This window comes from Danio rerio, chromosome 3 (assembly GCF_049306965.1).
Source record: "Danio rerio strain Tuebingen ecotype United States chromosome 3, GRCz12tu, whole genome shotgun sequence".
In the NCBI taxonomy this organism is placed as follows: domain Eukaryota; kingdom Metazoa; phylum Chordata; class Actinopteri; order Cypriniformes; family Danionidae; genus Danio; species Danio rerio.
In genome coordinates this window covers 22,004,483-22,020,418 of record NC_133178.1, presented here as the reverse complement: position 1 = coordinate 22,020,418, position 15,936 = coordinate 22,004,483, and the positions used below count along the sequence as shown (strand labels likewise).

The following is a 15,936-nucleotide window of genomic DNA, read 5'->3' as shown; positions in this document are numbered from 1 at the left end:
AATTTAAAGTTGAGGGGGACTAACTATGATATAACAATAAATCATCAGTCATAAAAATGATACTTAAATAGAAAAACAATTTCTTTTTCCATTAATGAAAAATTCATATGGATTTAAATTACCATGAGGATTAGTAAATGATAACTGTTTTATTTGGTGAATGATCTTTTTAGGTAATGACAGCAGCCTAAGCCTTTGACTGAATCTGCAGTGGCGCTGTCAAGATGCGAGCACAACAAATGGGTTTAATAAGAAAACAGAAATGGAAAAGCAAATCTGGCTGTGTGCCCGTCTCCAGGTCCCTTCACTGCGGCGTTCTGGGAAATCCGTTGTATGAACAAACACGGTGGAATAGAGGGAGGTGTTCAGAGTCTGATCAGGATTGCTGAAACATTTAGAGAAACACGACCAGTAGATTCAAGATCATGCATTAATAATGTGTACGCCAAACCTAGCCCTGCAACTACCATTTAGGAGTGTTAATCGTGTGGCAACGAGAGAAAACGATAGGGCAGAGACTATGAAGTCAACAAGATATAGTGTTTCTTAAAGGGGCTGCGCACATTTTTTATTTGTGCTGAGGTCCATGTTTAATGCTAGCAAACTTTTTTGTGTACATGTGAGCAGTCATTAGTCTAAATGATCATTATATACTAATATTATATAATGGATTGACTTTGCACCTCTTGAACACAGTCTCTCTTTCTGTATGCACCAGACACTTTCTTCATCAAAATTCCATATTTCTGGAGATATTGCGTACTTTTTAGTGTGTGTCACGTAGGTGAGTGCGCTTGACAAACCACCTGCAGGTGACACTCTCTCTCCTATCTGTATGCTCAGGGGGAAAATGTAATCTAACTTGGACTTGTCAAACTGCTGCTCTCTGAGGATTTGAAGTGCTTTTTTATTCTCACTTGTAAGTAGGGATGCAACTTTTAACTGATTTCCCTATCAGCCCACACTTTATAAATAAAGGATTCTCCAAATAGAACAAATCTGCTGCGACTAAACAAAGTTATGCCAACTGTACCCTAGTGTAAAGTTCAGAGCTTGTACACAGAGGCTAATACGCACGCACACACTGGATTAACAATGGCTGAGGCAATCAACTCACGCCTTTTTCATACCGCACATAAGGGCCGTTCACATATGCCATCTTTTGCACGTGCAAGTTCGTTATTTCCAATGGAGGCACATGGCTTGCGTGCGCAAACTGAAAGCGATGTGACGTGTTTTCTGGGTGTAACGTTATCTAGTTAAAAACATTTAAACCAGGGGTGTCCAAACTCGGTCCTGGAGGGCCGGTGTCCTGCAGATTTTTAGCTCCAACTTGCCTCAGAACACCTGCAAGGATGTTTCTAGAAAGCCTAGAAAGAGCTTGATTCGCTAGCCCAGGTGTGTTTAATTGGGGTTGGAGCTAAAATCTGCAGAACACCGGCCCGGAGAACAGGGCCGAGTTTGGACACCACTGATCTGAACTTTTCAGAAAGCTGCAAGCGCACTGCGAGTCACATGACAAGAACAGACCGCTTCATACTTTACATATATACATATACATATATACATATACATATATATATATACATATATATATATACATATATATATATACATATATATATATATATATATATATATATATATATATATATATATATATATATATATATATATATATATATATATATATATACATTTTTACACAGGTCCAAAAAAAAAGAAGAATACAAAAATTAATACCTAACAATTTTGTAACATAGTTGATCAAAAGACAGGTTCAGCAACCTTTGACTACATTCATTCTCTTTAAAAGGGAAATACTTAGCTAATATGTAGCTTAGATTTACATTAGACAAAAGTATATTTTTCAAATGTTAAGATGCGTGCGTAGGGCTAAAAAATTATTAAATATTTAAGTTAAATAGTGCTCAACATATCTGCTTAAAGTTTAATACTCTTTTTATACTAATACTCTAATCCACTTTTTTCCCATATTTTTTAAACATTTATGTAAATGTAATGTTCAGTATCATCTTTATAGAACGAACTGGCAATGAACATTTTAAATTCAGCAAAAATTTTAAATGTATTCTTTTTTTAAATTCATTTATTTAATCATTGTTTTGTAAAACTATTACTTGTTTACAAATCAAAAACTTTTTTCTATTACTTTTTCGTAGAGATGGACTATTGTTTGTTTTTTATTTATTTTGTGCTGTACTATTTGGTTACTGAGCAGCAATAAATAACAATAAATTATTATTATTTTTTTATAGTTTTTTTATAGTATTATAGTTTTTATGTGATTTTTCTAAACTAGTAGTGTTTTGAAATTAGTGAATGCTTATTAATCATGATAAATGTGAAACCATTATTATTCCTTAATTGTAATATACTTAAAAGCTCCATAAAAGCTTTGCTTAATGTAAATATAAACTATAAAAAAATATTGTCTCACAAGATCCTTTATATATGCATTTAGTTTAACAAAAAATAGAATTGCTGTGTTTACTAAAGTTCAAAGCAAGTTCTTTTTTCAGCCTGGTGCTTTCATTAAATGATTATCTTACTGGGGAGGAAGTTTTGAGTTCCAGTGTGTTTTTCCTAGTACACCAAGCAATTTTATGACCCTTTAAATGGAGGAGGGCAAAGTTTGACAGGTTAGCCTGGCCTTATTTGTACCTACTGTTTTTTTAGCTCAACAACTTCTGTGAGTAAAGCTGCAGATTTTAAAATCTCTTCATGCAGAATTTGTTACAGAACACTTCTTTTTAGCGACATTGCCATTTAGTGAACTCCACTTAAAGACATATTAGCATTTGTTGCCAATCATTAAAAAATTAATTTGAAATTGCCAATTTAGTAGTAACAGTGTTCATACAAACGTCCAAATGAAAGCGACTAAAGAGTAGCTAAAAAGCTATCGGACATTTATAAAAAGGTGAGGGTTTGTTCAATAGTTCCAGACTGCAGCACGTGCAATGATATCACAAAGTACCCAAAAAATAACTCCTAGAAAGGTAAAATGTCCTTGTTGTGTAATTTCCTTGTGCCTGCTGCAGCCACGAAACAGCAGCAAAGTTCATTTCCTGCTTAGTTGCTTATTTATCAGGGGTCACCACAGTGGAATGAACCGCCAACTATTCCAGGATGTTTAACACAGATGTCCTTCCAGCCACAATTAAGTACTGGGAGACACCCGCAATACACTCGCATTCATACACTATGGTAAAACTGAACCAGAGGTCTTCTTGCTGTGAGTTAACAGTGCTTACCATTGAGCCACCGTGCCACCCAGCAACAAAGATTCTTGTTTATTATGCTGAAATGAGAGTACAATTTGCAGACTTATTGGTCTAGAAAATGGCAACTTTTGATTTTCTGTCGGTCTTAATAAACTACAGAATAGTCAATCTTTATAGGAAAACTATCCAAACTATTTGAGCAAGTAGTAGCAGTCTAATCCGATTCAACTATTTATGCTAAGCTAAGCTAAAAGTGCTCCTTCCAGACCCAGAGATTGGCTGAAGTGATTCATAATTAGTAGAACTCAACTATTTAACTCTTGAAAGTAGTCCATTTCCAAGAAAAAGTGTAGTATTCCTCAAAAAAAGTACACCAACTCAAACAAAGCAGAGTGTTTTGGCAAACCTTTACAATTTTATTCAATCTGTTCACACACTGGTTATGAAAACGTAATTATCCCAAGAAATTTTTTACCTATGATCTCTTCAATGTGCCAATCAGCACCTAACATTAATACAAATGGGAAGACTAACAGACTTTCTCCATGCACTATGAACGTCTTTAGATGGACCATTTCCGAATATAAATGTGAAAAGGCCAAGCGAGATGAGGACGTGGAGAACAGAGAGTTCCTTGTGCCTGTTTCTCTCTCTCTCTTGACAGCCAGCGCTCGAAGAAGACGACCGCTAAAGAGAAACGGCAGCGACAAGAAAGAGTGAAAGATATAAACAAGGGTGCTGGGCATTCCAGCATGACCCTGGCAACCTTTCTACAACAGACTCCCTGTGAGTTACCCAAAGACTGACGTTCGGCTCTCCCACACAGAAGAGGAAAAAAAAAATCTGCTTGCCTTGGCTAGTATTTCTTACTCTGGAGAAGTGGCTTAAAGGTGCATTATTGACCTTATTCTCCGCAGACGAGCGGGCGCTGCCATTTGAACCTTTTTGGCACGAGACTTCCGGTCTCATTCACTTCCATTCATTTTTAGACATTAAAAACTGCTCGTTTCGGTGTTTAATGTTGCAAACTGATATTTCCTTGTTATATTATTCTACTTGGTCTGTATAGTCATGCAAACATTTGTTTGTAGAGCAAGTAGTTTGACCGTTTTTTGCCGTTTATTATTCCTTGTCATTTCTCCCATAGGCGACTGAAACGGAAGTTCTAAGACAATCGCGAAAACAGGCGCACTTCCGCATTTTAGAATAAGGTCAATAGACCAAGAGATCAAGACTTTGACATACAACTAAAACCAAATAACTCTCACTCGCCTCAGTCAAAACAACATCAAAGGTAGACTGCTTCTATCTAGTTAACGTTCCCTGCAACTATAAAAAGATTCACTTGTTTTGCTTTGTAACAAAGAGAGCTCAGAGAGGGACACATTCCACGCTGAAAACATCTGGGATAATTATGAGGAAATTACAGCTCAGAGATGTGTCAAACCACAACGTTTTGTTCCAGAGCTTCAGAGACTAAAGCACTTAACTACAAACACTAATGGTTTAGAAAGCAGTACTAGGCGATTATGTTTATTGCAGAGGAGTAACCTAGTGTTTAAAAATCTGAGCTGAAAAACCGAAGGGTTAAAAGTTCAAGAGGGGACCAATGTGATGTTTGCTAAACACTTAATAATACATAATAATAATAATAATAATTATTATTATTATTACAAAAAAATATATTTAAATAGCAGTAACGTTAAATAAAAAAAATTTAAATAAACAAAAAATAGCACTGCAATTATTAAAAGAAATGTAGTATAATGAAGTGAAAATATTTTCAGAATAACATTCATCGATTCATTTTTCTTCAGGTTGGTCAATATAGCGCATGTCTTTGGACTGTGGGAGAAAACCTGGGCCCCTGCAGGAAACCCACACAAACAGGGGGAGAACGTGCAAAGTCCACACCAAAATACCAACTTGCCCAGCTGGCACTTGAACCAGCAACCTTCTTGCTATGAGATGACCGTGCTAACCACTGAGCCACCATGCTGCCACTCAGAATAACACATTAAATGCATTTATAATATGTGACCCTGGTTCACAAAACATCTTCCGATAGCTGAAAAAAATACACTTTCCATACAACAATATTTTAGGATACAACAATATTTCTCAGAGATATAACTACTTGAAAATCTGAAATCTGAGGATTAAAAAAATTATCTAAATATTGAGAAATTCACCTTTAAAGATGCTGGGCAATAACATCAGTATCCATATTTATTGACCGAACACCCTTGTCAATAAGAAAACATTTGATATGAAGAGATATAGTTTTATTAAAATGTGGCTTCTGAGCATGCACTTTGGAAGAAATGTCAATAATCTTAGGGTGTAAGTTTGTCGTTTCCAATGGAGGTGTGACAAGTGAGCATTTTCCAGGTAGACCTAGTTGAAAACATATGAACTTTTTCCAAATTCTGCAAGCGTGCCATGATTCATGTAGAACTAGGCAATCTGCTTCACACTTTGTATGGAATATAAAGATTTCAATAATAACAGCAGACCAATTACTACAGACAAACACAGTGCATCTAAACACTGCAGCGTTTTTTACTTTTCTTCATAAACTTCAGAGCTGGTTTGTCCATTTGTCATCCTCTGAGAAAACTGTTGATGGTCGCCTTGTTACGAAAACGCCATAGAAAATAATGAAGGAAACCTCACGCTCACACCTGTCATTTCAGTTGAGAATAACAACATATGCGAAAATGAGTGCTGTATAGTAGCAGTGAGGAGATTATAAAGGATGTCACCAGAGTGGCTTTTTGGTTTCTTTTCTTGTGCATCCCAGCCAATAGCTCTTCATCTCAAAGATTTTTTTTAGCATAGGGGTAATATAGTCATCCAACTTCACAATTTGTAATGTTCCAATATGTATTTGAATAACGATGGCTAGTTTCTTTACCTGAAAGCTCAGATTTGATTATCATAATTTGTTTTGTTGACAGAGTTTGAGTTTTACTGTATCATTATTATTGACACCTAACAGACGTTGATCTACCTTTTACCATTGCACACACTTTGTAACATTTTATTTATCAAGTTTAAGAGTCTCTTTAACACTTATGTTTATTTTATTATGAGGAGATCAGATATTTTGTCTTTTACTATTAAAACTATTTGCCTTAGTAATGTTGGTAAATTGAAATAAAGTGGATAAATAAATATACCTATATATATATAAATAATTATCGATATTGAATGAAATGAAACATAATTTCATGATCATTTTTATTGCAATATTGCCCAGCCCTACTTCTAATGCACATTACTTTATGAGTTTTGATACATATATAGTAGGAAATTTACAAAATGTATTCCTATATTCTTTAGTTAAAATTCTAATGACTATTGTCACAAAAAAATCTTTAAATTTGACCCATAAAATGTGTGTTTTGCTTTTGTCAGCATGGGTCTTTTATGGTTCATTACCTTTTTACATTTTACCTTTGCAAACTCTTTAATTGCCTAATCCATTTGAGAGCGGAGGTCTCTCACACAACCATGATCATAAAAAAAAATCTTGATCTCTTTTTTGCTTTTCACTTCTGCTTTGGCTTGTGTGTCTGAATCTACATAATTACAACTTGGCATTGTATCCAGCAAATTTGCTCTTTTTGATAAATTGCTTGTAACATACCCCATTTGTAAGTCTCTGGATAAAAGCAATGAGCTAATTTGCTAAATTAATTAAGCTAATTAACACAGCATTGTTGCTACAATAAACAATTACACTTGAAAGTCACAAAATCAGTACAATTTTAAAAGATTACACTTTGTTTTTTTACAGTAAACAGGCAATGCTAGAGGAAGAGACATTTTGCAGGCCATTATTATAACTATTATGCAACCTGATCCAGATTGGGCAACACACAGCTATATGCCATTATTTGTCATGCATTAAAGCAATTTCTTCACTTACTAAAGTACATCTCAGGATAAGACTATTTTCGCTAGCATGCATTGTTTTTAAGATAGCAAAGCTGATGCAGAATGCAAATTTAGAGCTGCTGCATCATAAAAAAGATAAGCATCACTTAAAGGCTCGAAGCATGTGATGGGGCAGCTGAACAATGGCTTTGAGCAAGAGATACTTTTAAAAGACATCTGACCCGACAAAAGCACCTCTGACCTGCTTTTCTCCTTTGTCTCTTCTCATTTTGTCTCTGCACAGAAGCAAAAACAACTGACTACAGGATACCGATGAAACGCCAGAAAGAATAAATCAGGCCGGAAACAGAAAAATCAATGGTGGAAATGACAGCTTTTCTTTAAGCTAACACCACTCTTCATTGCTTTTAGATTTTTTTCCAATGCTTTGTACTAAAGTTCTAGAAATTAAACCATACCTGACTGTACATCCCACTATATGTCAAAATTACAAAACAACAAAAAACAGAGAAGTTGTATGTGTAAGTTACATTTAAAACTGAACTGATAACTATTGTACTGGAATGCCCTAAATAAAATTAAAACATTGACAACACAAACACCAAGCAATATGTATTTTAATTCTGCCCAAAGCAAAAAAACTATAAGGTAAATAATTTTGTAATTTAGTTTAATGCACAGAAGAGCGTAAAAAAATGTATATGAAATGAAATTAATATGAAAAACTGCAATCGTGAGGCTTTGCAAATGACAATCATCTAAAAAATGAAGGATAAGTATAAAAATAATAATTCAGAGTTGTTGGATGCATCTATAGAAACATTATTTTCAAAGCATTTGACAAAATATGCATGCTTAAATATTTCTTTGAGAACATATAGAGTGACTACGTAATCATCTGTGGAGCTTTGTGAGATTTGAAGTAGGTAAATGATCTGATTGGTTATTTATCTGATGTAAATTCATTTTCTGATGTAATCACATTTCATTTAGCTCAACAAACAGATTTTCTGTAACTAAAGCCTACAACTGAGGAACAACCTCAAATGTCACAAATATTAGTGAAACAAACTAATAGTGCATGGCAAATGTGCCTCACGAATACATTTCTTGTATACAAAATGTTTTGTCATTAAATAAGTCAGGAAATGTTTCAGGTTGCAAAAAATCTGACTTGTATGTTATCCTAAAAATAGATGGTACTAATCTAATACTAATATAAATTAAGTGGTGCTGTCAAATGATTACATTTACATCTAGTCATTTAGCAGACGCTTTTATCCAAAGCGACTTACAAATTAGGAAAACAAGAAAAAGCATAAAAAAGCAAGATTAATCACATTCAAAGTAAAAGTTTGCATTTGCACACTGTAAAAATTTATATATACAATTAGTCATGACAGCAAATGTTTTTTAGTTCATTGTAAATTAAGACAATCATGTTCTAATAAAAGTTCACTGGACTCATACGGTTAATTTGATTCAGCTTAAAAATGCAAGGCAACCAGGATTTTTTACAGTGCCAGTGTACTCACTGCGCATAAGTAATAATAAATGTATATATATATATATATATATATATATATATATATATATATATATATATATATATATATATATATATATATATATATATATATATATATATATATATATATATATATATATATATAAATATCTAAAATATAAAAAAATTCAAGAATTTACATAAATATTTAGGTAAAATTTTATATAAAGATAATTAGATATAAATATTTGATTTATAAATAAAACTAATAATTTCCTCAAATATACACATGTATGAAGAGTTCAAATGCAAAACCCTCTAAATCTATCAGACATCTTTTTTGTAAATGACCATTTTCTATCAGGCTCCTATAATAATGTTCAGAAGTTTCAATTTATATGTTATAATAAGGTTATTAGCTAGTAAAACAAAACTTTAAAAAATGTCACTTTAGACTATTCTTTAGTTTTTAACAATGTAGAATTTCTTTTGTGTCAAAACCAGCTAAATCCACTTGTGCTTTATTTGGAAAAACCTCTAAATCCACCTATTGGGACAAGACAGTGTAATTAGTACACACACACACACACACACACACTTGCACACTTACAAACACACACAAACATTTGCAATGCAAATGTTAATAAAACCCTTATAAATGTAATCCTAAATCCTTGACAAAAATACCTGATTGTATTGAATTGTACATGCTGGAAACATAAACTCTCCAAGAGAAAGATGTGTTTGTCACATCCAGTTAGGTGTAAATTTGGATTCTGGCTAAGCTAACCTTTATTCCCCTAATTACAGCCAGACTTTAATATTGGCCATCAAGTTATATTTGTTAAACAAACATAAGAAGCAGCAGTTTAACCTTGTTAGTCTTTTAACGCTGGAAAGCTTGTAAATAAGCTGTCTGGGTTTGGCCTAGAGGTGCTTAAACATCAACACAATACTCCACAATGCAACTCTCAAAACCTCTCAAAACCTCAAAATCTACCATCTAAAAGCAAATCTACTACCATCCAAGCTTCAAAATGAGCTGTAGTAAAAATCCTGTGATCCACATCAGATTTCATGCAATCTCCCGGATTCTGGAAATGATGTTAAATCATGTTGTGTGTCACTCAAAATAGCTGACCTCGTCTGCTTTACAGTTAAGCCCCTATTTTTTCCCCAACGAATCAAAAAACGTGCAAAAAAAAAACTGAAATAAAACACTAAATAAAATAGCTTTCGTTGCAAAAACAGAGAAATACCCTAAAAAGTGTTCTACTACATAGATCAAGTGACCCAGTTCTGTTTTTTTTTCCTCGAATGTGACACAGATCGGATACAACTCAAGGAAGTGGAAGCAGATTAAAAAGCACACAAATTCTGGTACTGTATCATCAAGGACTCACTTTTCTGAAGTAGAAAAAAACTGATATGATTTGGACACATGCAATTGTGTCTAACATGTAAGTGGACAGATTGGATATTCTCCTGTGAATACGAGTTGGATTGCCTTAAGAGATCAATGATTTGCTGACCTTTTAAGCTTGGATTATCATTTCATCTATGTCCTTCATAAATCACACTACTTTATAATTCCCATCCAGCCTAAGCTCCTCTAGGGGATTTCGTCTATTTCACCAAGTGTATTGTACTAGAAATGCAGAAATGGATATATAATAATTTGGATATGGGTTACTTTTAATAGAATAACTTGTAATCAAAAGTAACAACAATCTCAAATAGACCACTTTGAGGGATGTACACAAAAACAATGGTCCCAGCGTACTTCCAGTTTTACATTTTTCATTTCTATAGCTTCTGAGAATTTTCATGTCAATAAACAATGTTATGATAGCTGTTTTGACATTAAGTTATGATTGTATTGCCTCTTGTTATGGTTTTGTAATAGTTCGATAACGAGCAGGATATGTTCATGGGGCAGTGGCATGACCACATTGAAATGGTCTATAGTCAACAACTGGCAATTGAAGGTATAGTTCACCCAAAAATGAAAATTCCGTCATCATTTCAACAGTATCTGGATGCAGCCTTTATGATGAAGCTGAGATTGCATCACTCAGCGATGCAATGTCAGACAAGATGCACTCAATGGAGTGAGTGACATCACTGTGACGGGTAGGGTTAGGGGTGGGGTTAGGTGAGCGCTTTAAAAAGCATTGAATGCAGCGTAGATTGCACTGCACTGACCCGTCTCCATCATTTACTCACCCTTATGGGGGTTTAAAACCTTTATGAAGCTTCTTTCCTCTGTTAAACACACACACACAAATGCTGGTTGCTGGCACTAACTGACTTCCATAATATTTTTTTTTTCCTACAATGGAAATTGATGGATGCCAGTAATTCTTCAAAACATCATCTTATATGTTCAACAAGCATAAAGGTTTAAAACACACATAGGAAAGAGTAAATAATGAGGTAATTTTCATTTTTGTGTGAACTATCCTTTTAAGAACCACACCATAAATGCAGCGTTAGTGAATAGTGATCACTCACCAAAGCTACAAACAAACCTTCATTAAGGCTCTGCAAAAATCAATAAAACAACCAGAAAATAGTTTGAACATAAAGCAGTTCTTAATCTTCAGGCAATTAACATTTCATAGAGTCTTTACTCCATTACTGCATCTATTTTACTGGCCTGTGCACGCTGATTGTGTGCAGTTCTCTAGTCAGCCATTGACAGTGGGGATGGGCAGTGAAAACTGTTTAACAAAATGAGGCCATACATCAATCAATATCCTCACCAAAAGCCAGTCCAAGGCCCTCTATAGGATTAAAACTGTCCACCTCCCGCTTATCAGTATATTATTCGGCCAGCCTAACAACATCTCTGTCTTTCCCAATCAATGTATACAAGCAGACTGCGATATACGAGTGTTTTAATTGGAGGGTTTGAGGTTAAAGCTCTGGTAAACTAACAGGCTTGTTTGGCAACCTCAAGGGCAAAAATTAGGTTATATAAAATTAGGTTAAATATAAATATAATAAAAATATATAAATCTTCTTCTCACATTTAAATAAATAAAAATTAATTAATAAATTTTTAAAAACTATAGCTGGCATTTTTATGGCTTAGTATTTTTAAAATTATTTTTTACTGCTTTTGCTTTTGTACATTTGTATTCATATATTTTTCTGTATTGCTATACGGCCTAAAATGTGATACTTTTATCTATGATGTTATTTTATCTATCTTATCTTATCTTATCTAGTATTTGTATTGAACCGTTTAGTACAAGACTTTCGGTTAGGTACGCATTACAAACCGAGCGATTCGACTCAGACTAACATTTAAAAACAAAAAAGAGAATAAGTACAAAATATAATGTTTTCAGTGCAGCAACCCTCAACAAGGCATCCCAAATGACGTGGCAGACTATACGCTGCCTTCCTCGCGGTCATGTTAAACAGTAGACCATCGCTTAAGAACTCAAAATATCACTTTATTAAAGCATGCACTTATTAGCAATATTGCTGCCTTCTGTGTCAGCCTGCTCGAGCTGGCTCCGCCCCCGTTGCCCCAGCAACCCTGGACCCTGCAACAAAACAGCCAATCTCAACAACCTGTTTACATATCACCACACTCCACCCACCTCCAAACACTACTCCAGTCAGACATGCGCTACACTAGCTCGCAAAATGGCTAGTAACGTTAATGTAATCACAGACATCCCAAGTCTCCCGGAAGTTTCGGGAGTCTCCTGCAAATGCATAGACTTGAACTAAACTTGAAGGAAAGAAAAATAACAATGACTGAAAGAACATTTCAAATATTACAACATTAATACATTGAAATTTCGTGCTGTTGGTTAACCTAGAGCACAAATGCTGACTCGAGCTCAGGAAACAACTCTTTAGCAACTCTATAAAGCAACTTTATAGACAGACCGGCCGGTAAACCATTCTGTCTCCAGTCAGGCGAACAGATCAGTGCATCATGTAACTAAAAATCCATCAAATTAAAAAGAAAAACTAAAATTTAAGTGTAACCAACAAACATATGCAAACATCAGACAAACAGCCAAGCCCTAACGAAAACCAAGCAGCCTGTCACAGCGTTCTGTAGATAGAATGAAATCTATGCTTCATTTCTGTCACTTGAGAACAAAGGTGGAGTGCTAAACTAAGATGCCATGCTAGATTAGCTTTCGTTTGATGCACAGAAATCAAAAGCAACAACGCATCACTCTATGCTGAAGGCAACCAAACAGATTAAACAAATCTGCACTGGCCCTTTAAGGCAGCATTTCCTTTTTTTTTCGGCAGTTTCCTGCCAGATAACTGGCCTCATTCAGCAAAACAACCACACCACACAGCACTATTATTACAGCCTGCAATCAGACCCAGTGTAATCCAGAGAAAGCTCCATCTCCACCTGTGAGACTTTCTGGATTACATGAAAGTGAAGAGAACACAGCTCTATCTATAGCAGCAGGAATAGACACAATCTGTTGAGGTTGAGAGCACACATATGCCAGCTCAGACAAAACAAGTGCTTATCCCTTCTGGTAAACAGAAATAACATAAGTGTAATGGTTTTTTTTTTTGTATATCTTATAAGGTAATTTCTCAGTGCGTCACATTATTAGTCAGAGACACAAACTACTTCCTTTCAGATTTCCCCCCAGTAACACTTTCAATCTCTACACTGTTTTAGGATGTGATCACATCTACACCCAGGATTTCTCACTTCTGAAATCAAGTGCAATTCTGGTCTGAGGTCAGGTAAGTAAAAGTTAGTCCCTCTCTGGGCTTCTCTTCCTGTCTTTGAGCGGATAAAAGAGCCTGCCCACGCCTGTCTGGACTCACAAATGCACTTAATAATAATGCCGCTTCATAAACAACACACCATCAACAAGAACACAGATGGTACAATGAACAATGAATATGCATGCAAGCAAATTTGCATGTAAATAACGGGAGACAGATTGTTTAGGAAAGATAAGAGGGATCATTTCCCTCATGAAAGCACAAAGATACAGTTGGTCCAAATTGGAATACGCATACTGGATAGTGTACCGTAAATGCCTTGTAAAGGACCTCAATGGTCATGATGTATTATCATGTATTATCAATAGTGCTAATCTTTAATGCAAAATCAATGTGTCATGTACAGAAAATGACTAGGCTATAGTTTTTAAGGGGTGGTGCACTACAATATGTACATATATATGTAAATATACACATTTTAAACTTTAGTTGATGTGTTATGTAGCTGTGTGAACATAAACAACAACATCTCTAAATGTAATATGCTCAAAGTTCAATGCAAAGGGAGACATTGGCTTTTCCAGAGTTAGCTTAGCAAAGCCTACAGCGAATGAAAAACATCCGGGTTAGTGAGATCATAATCGCTTCAGGTTACACAAATTCACCGTGAACATCCACCCCAGCGATTGGGCATGGCTGGAGTTGCAGTGATGTTTTATCAGAGAAAGCTAAAATTACGTCCAAAAGCTGATATTTCCACAAAAGCTTGTTCTGTTTCTGTATTTGGACTACCAAAGGACACAACAAAAAGAGAGAAGTGCTAACAATTTAATTTTAATTAAGTTCCAGAAAATTATTTAAAAAATTATAGCTAGCATTTGACAAAGGAGAGCTTCCAGAATCTCTTCCAGTTCAGTGCTAGATTCGGCTAAAAACTCCTCAAAGAAGAAGCAGCTCCAATCATAATAGAAGAAGCTGTGGATTGTTATCCACAACCTTTAAAGTGGTTTTATTTGTTCAAATTGATCTATTACATGCATAGTGTCTAACATTAATGATATGTTGTAGCGAGGACTTAAACAAGAATGTAAACAACAGAAAATGCTGTTTGGCACTGCTAACAACTTAGCTACAAATTCATATTTATCTGTCAAAATGCTGTAAACACCCACAATCTTCAGCACTGCAGTGTTTGTCTATGTGACTGCTTTCCCTGCATTCTACATCTCAATTAACAAACTCGCAAAAGATATGTGAACATTTCAAATTACTTACACATGCTTATTCTGAATATATGTACAGGACACTTGTCAGATTTTATTTTTGAGAGCAGGCTTGATGTTCAGCTGTGTCCTCTTGATTTTCTGTCTGGTTCAGGCTCAAACCGATACGGCTAAAGACACTTTGTGGGGACACTGCAGAACTTAACCATAATAAAGTGAAACTGTGTGTGTTTTAAGGCCCATGACTATGTATGCATTTTAAGAGAGTTTAAAGCATTTTAATTATGCATAAAGAAATCTAATAAAGTAAAAAATATATATATTAATATGATAAGGACCATGAAGTGTTATTTTACATTTGATTATTCAACTTTTACTCTCTCCAGAAAACCACAAAGCACTGTTTATTTCACTGTGATATTTGCTTCATTGTGTTTATTATACTGTATGTTTATAATAAATGACATAAAAATATATTTATATTTCACTCTCCAACACAATCATCCCAATCCATCTAAAGTAATGACGTGGCAAATAGAGTCATTTAAGTCATCTGCTGAAATTGTATTTAAGTCACAATATATATTGCAGAGAAAAAAAAATATTGCAATGTCAAATTTTTCAGTATTGAGCAGCAATACCAGAAAATAAAATGTTGGTCATATCACCCAGACCTACATTTAGGATACACATGCACTAAAATTGATCTCTGAACCAGATTAAAAGCTAACAACTACAGTGCAACGTAAAGCTAGAATCACAAATATAGCATTGCTTATAGATTCCAGTTGATTTGACTTTAGCTTTTGACTTTAGATTTTGACTTTAGATTTTAGCAATGATCTAACTGAGTGATTTTCACCAAAATTGTGTCAGCTGAATTCCTTTGGTCTAAAAATCACACCAAACTGCAGTTTTATTTTAATATTTCAATCATTTAAAAACATATCTGGACGTTCACACTTCTTAGATGTTGGTTAATACATTGCATGGCAGGTAAACAAAAAAGGCAGTAATATTAGAATGCAATTGATTTGTTTTGTTTTATATTTTTAAATGTTGTTTATATTTCAATTATTGAATTATTAGCAACTCAAACTGTACAGTTAAAGTGTGGCATAAGGAGCCTCCTAATGAGCAGTGATCGAGGATCTGTGGACATCTGCTGATAGCAAAACATAAGACTAAGGATCAAGAGATACAAGAGCTTTTAGTTCATCTCAGAGAAAAAAAGAGGTGAGGAGAAAGAGAGGGAGGGAAAATTATAGGAATGAGAAACGATGGAGAGACACTGAATGATTCTATAGGGTAAACAAGGCTTTCT

The 15,936-nt window shown here is 34.6% G+C and overlaps 1 protein-coding gene across 4 annotated transcripts in view; it reads right to left on the bottom strand.

Moving 5' to 3' along the window:
• The window catches only part of ppp1r9ba (protein phosphatase 1, regulatory subunit 9Ba), an 87,120-nt gene that overhangs the window by 54,536 nt on the left and 16,648 nt on the right, over positions 1-15,936 (bottom strand). The gene's annotated exons all lie outside the window — the stretch shown is intronic.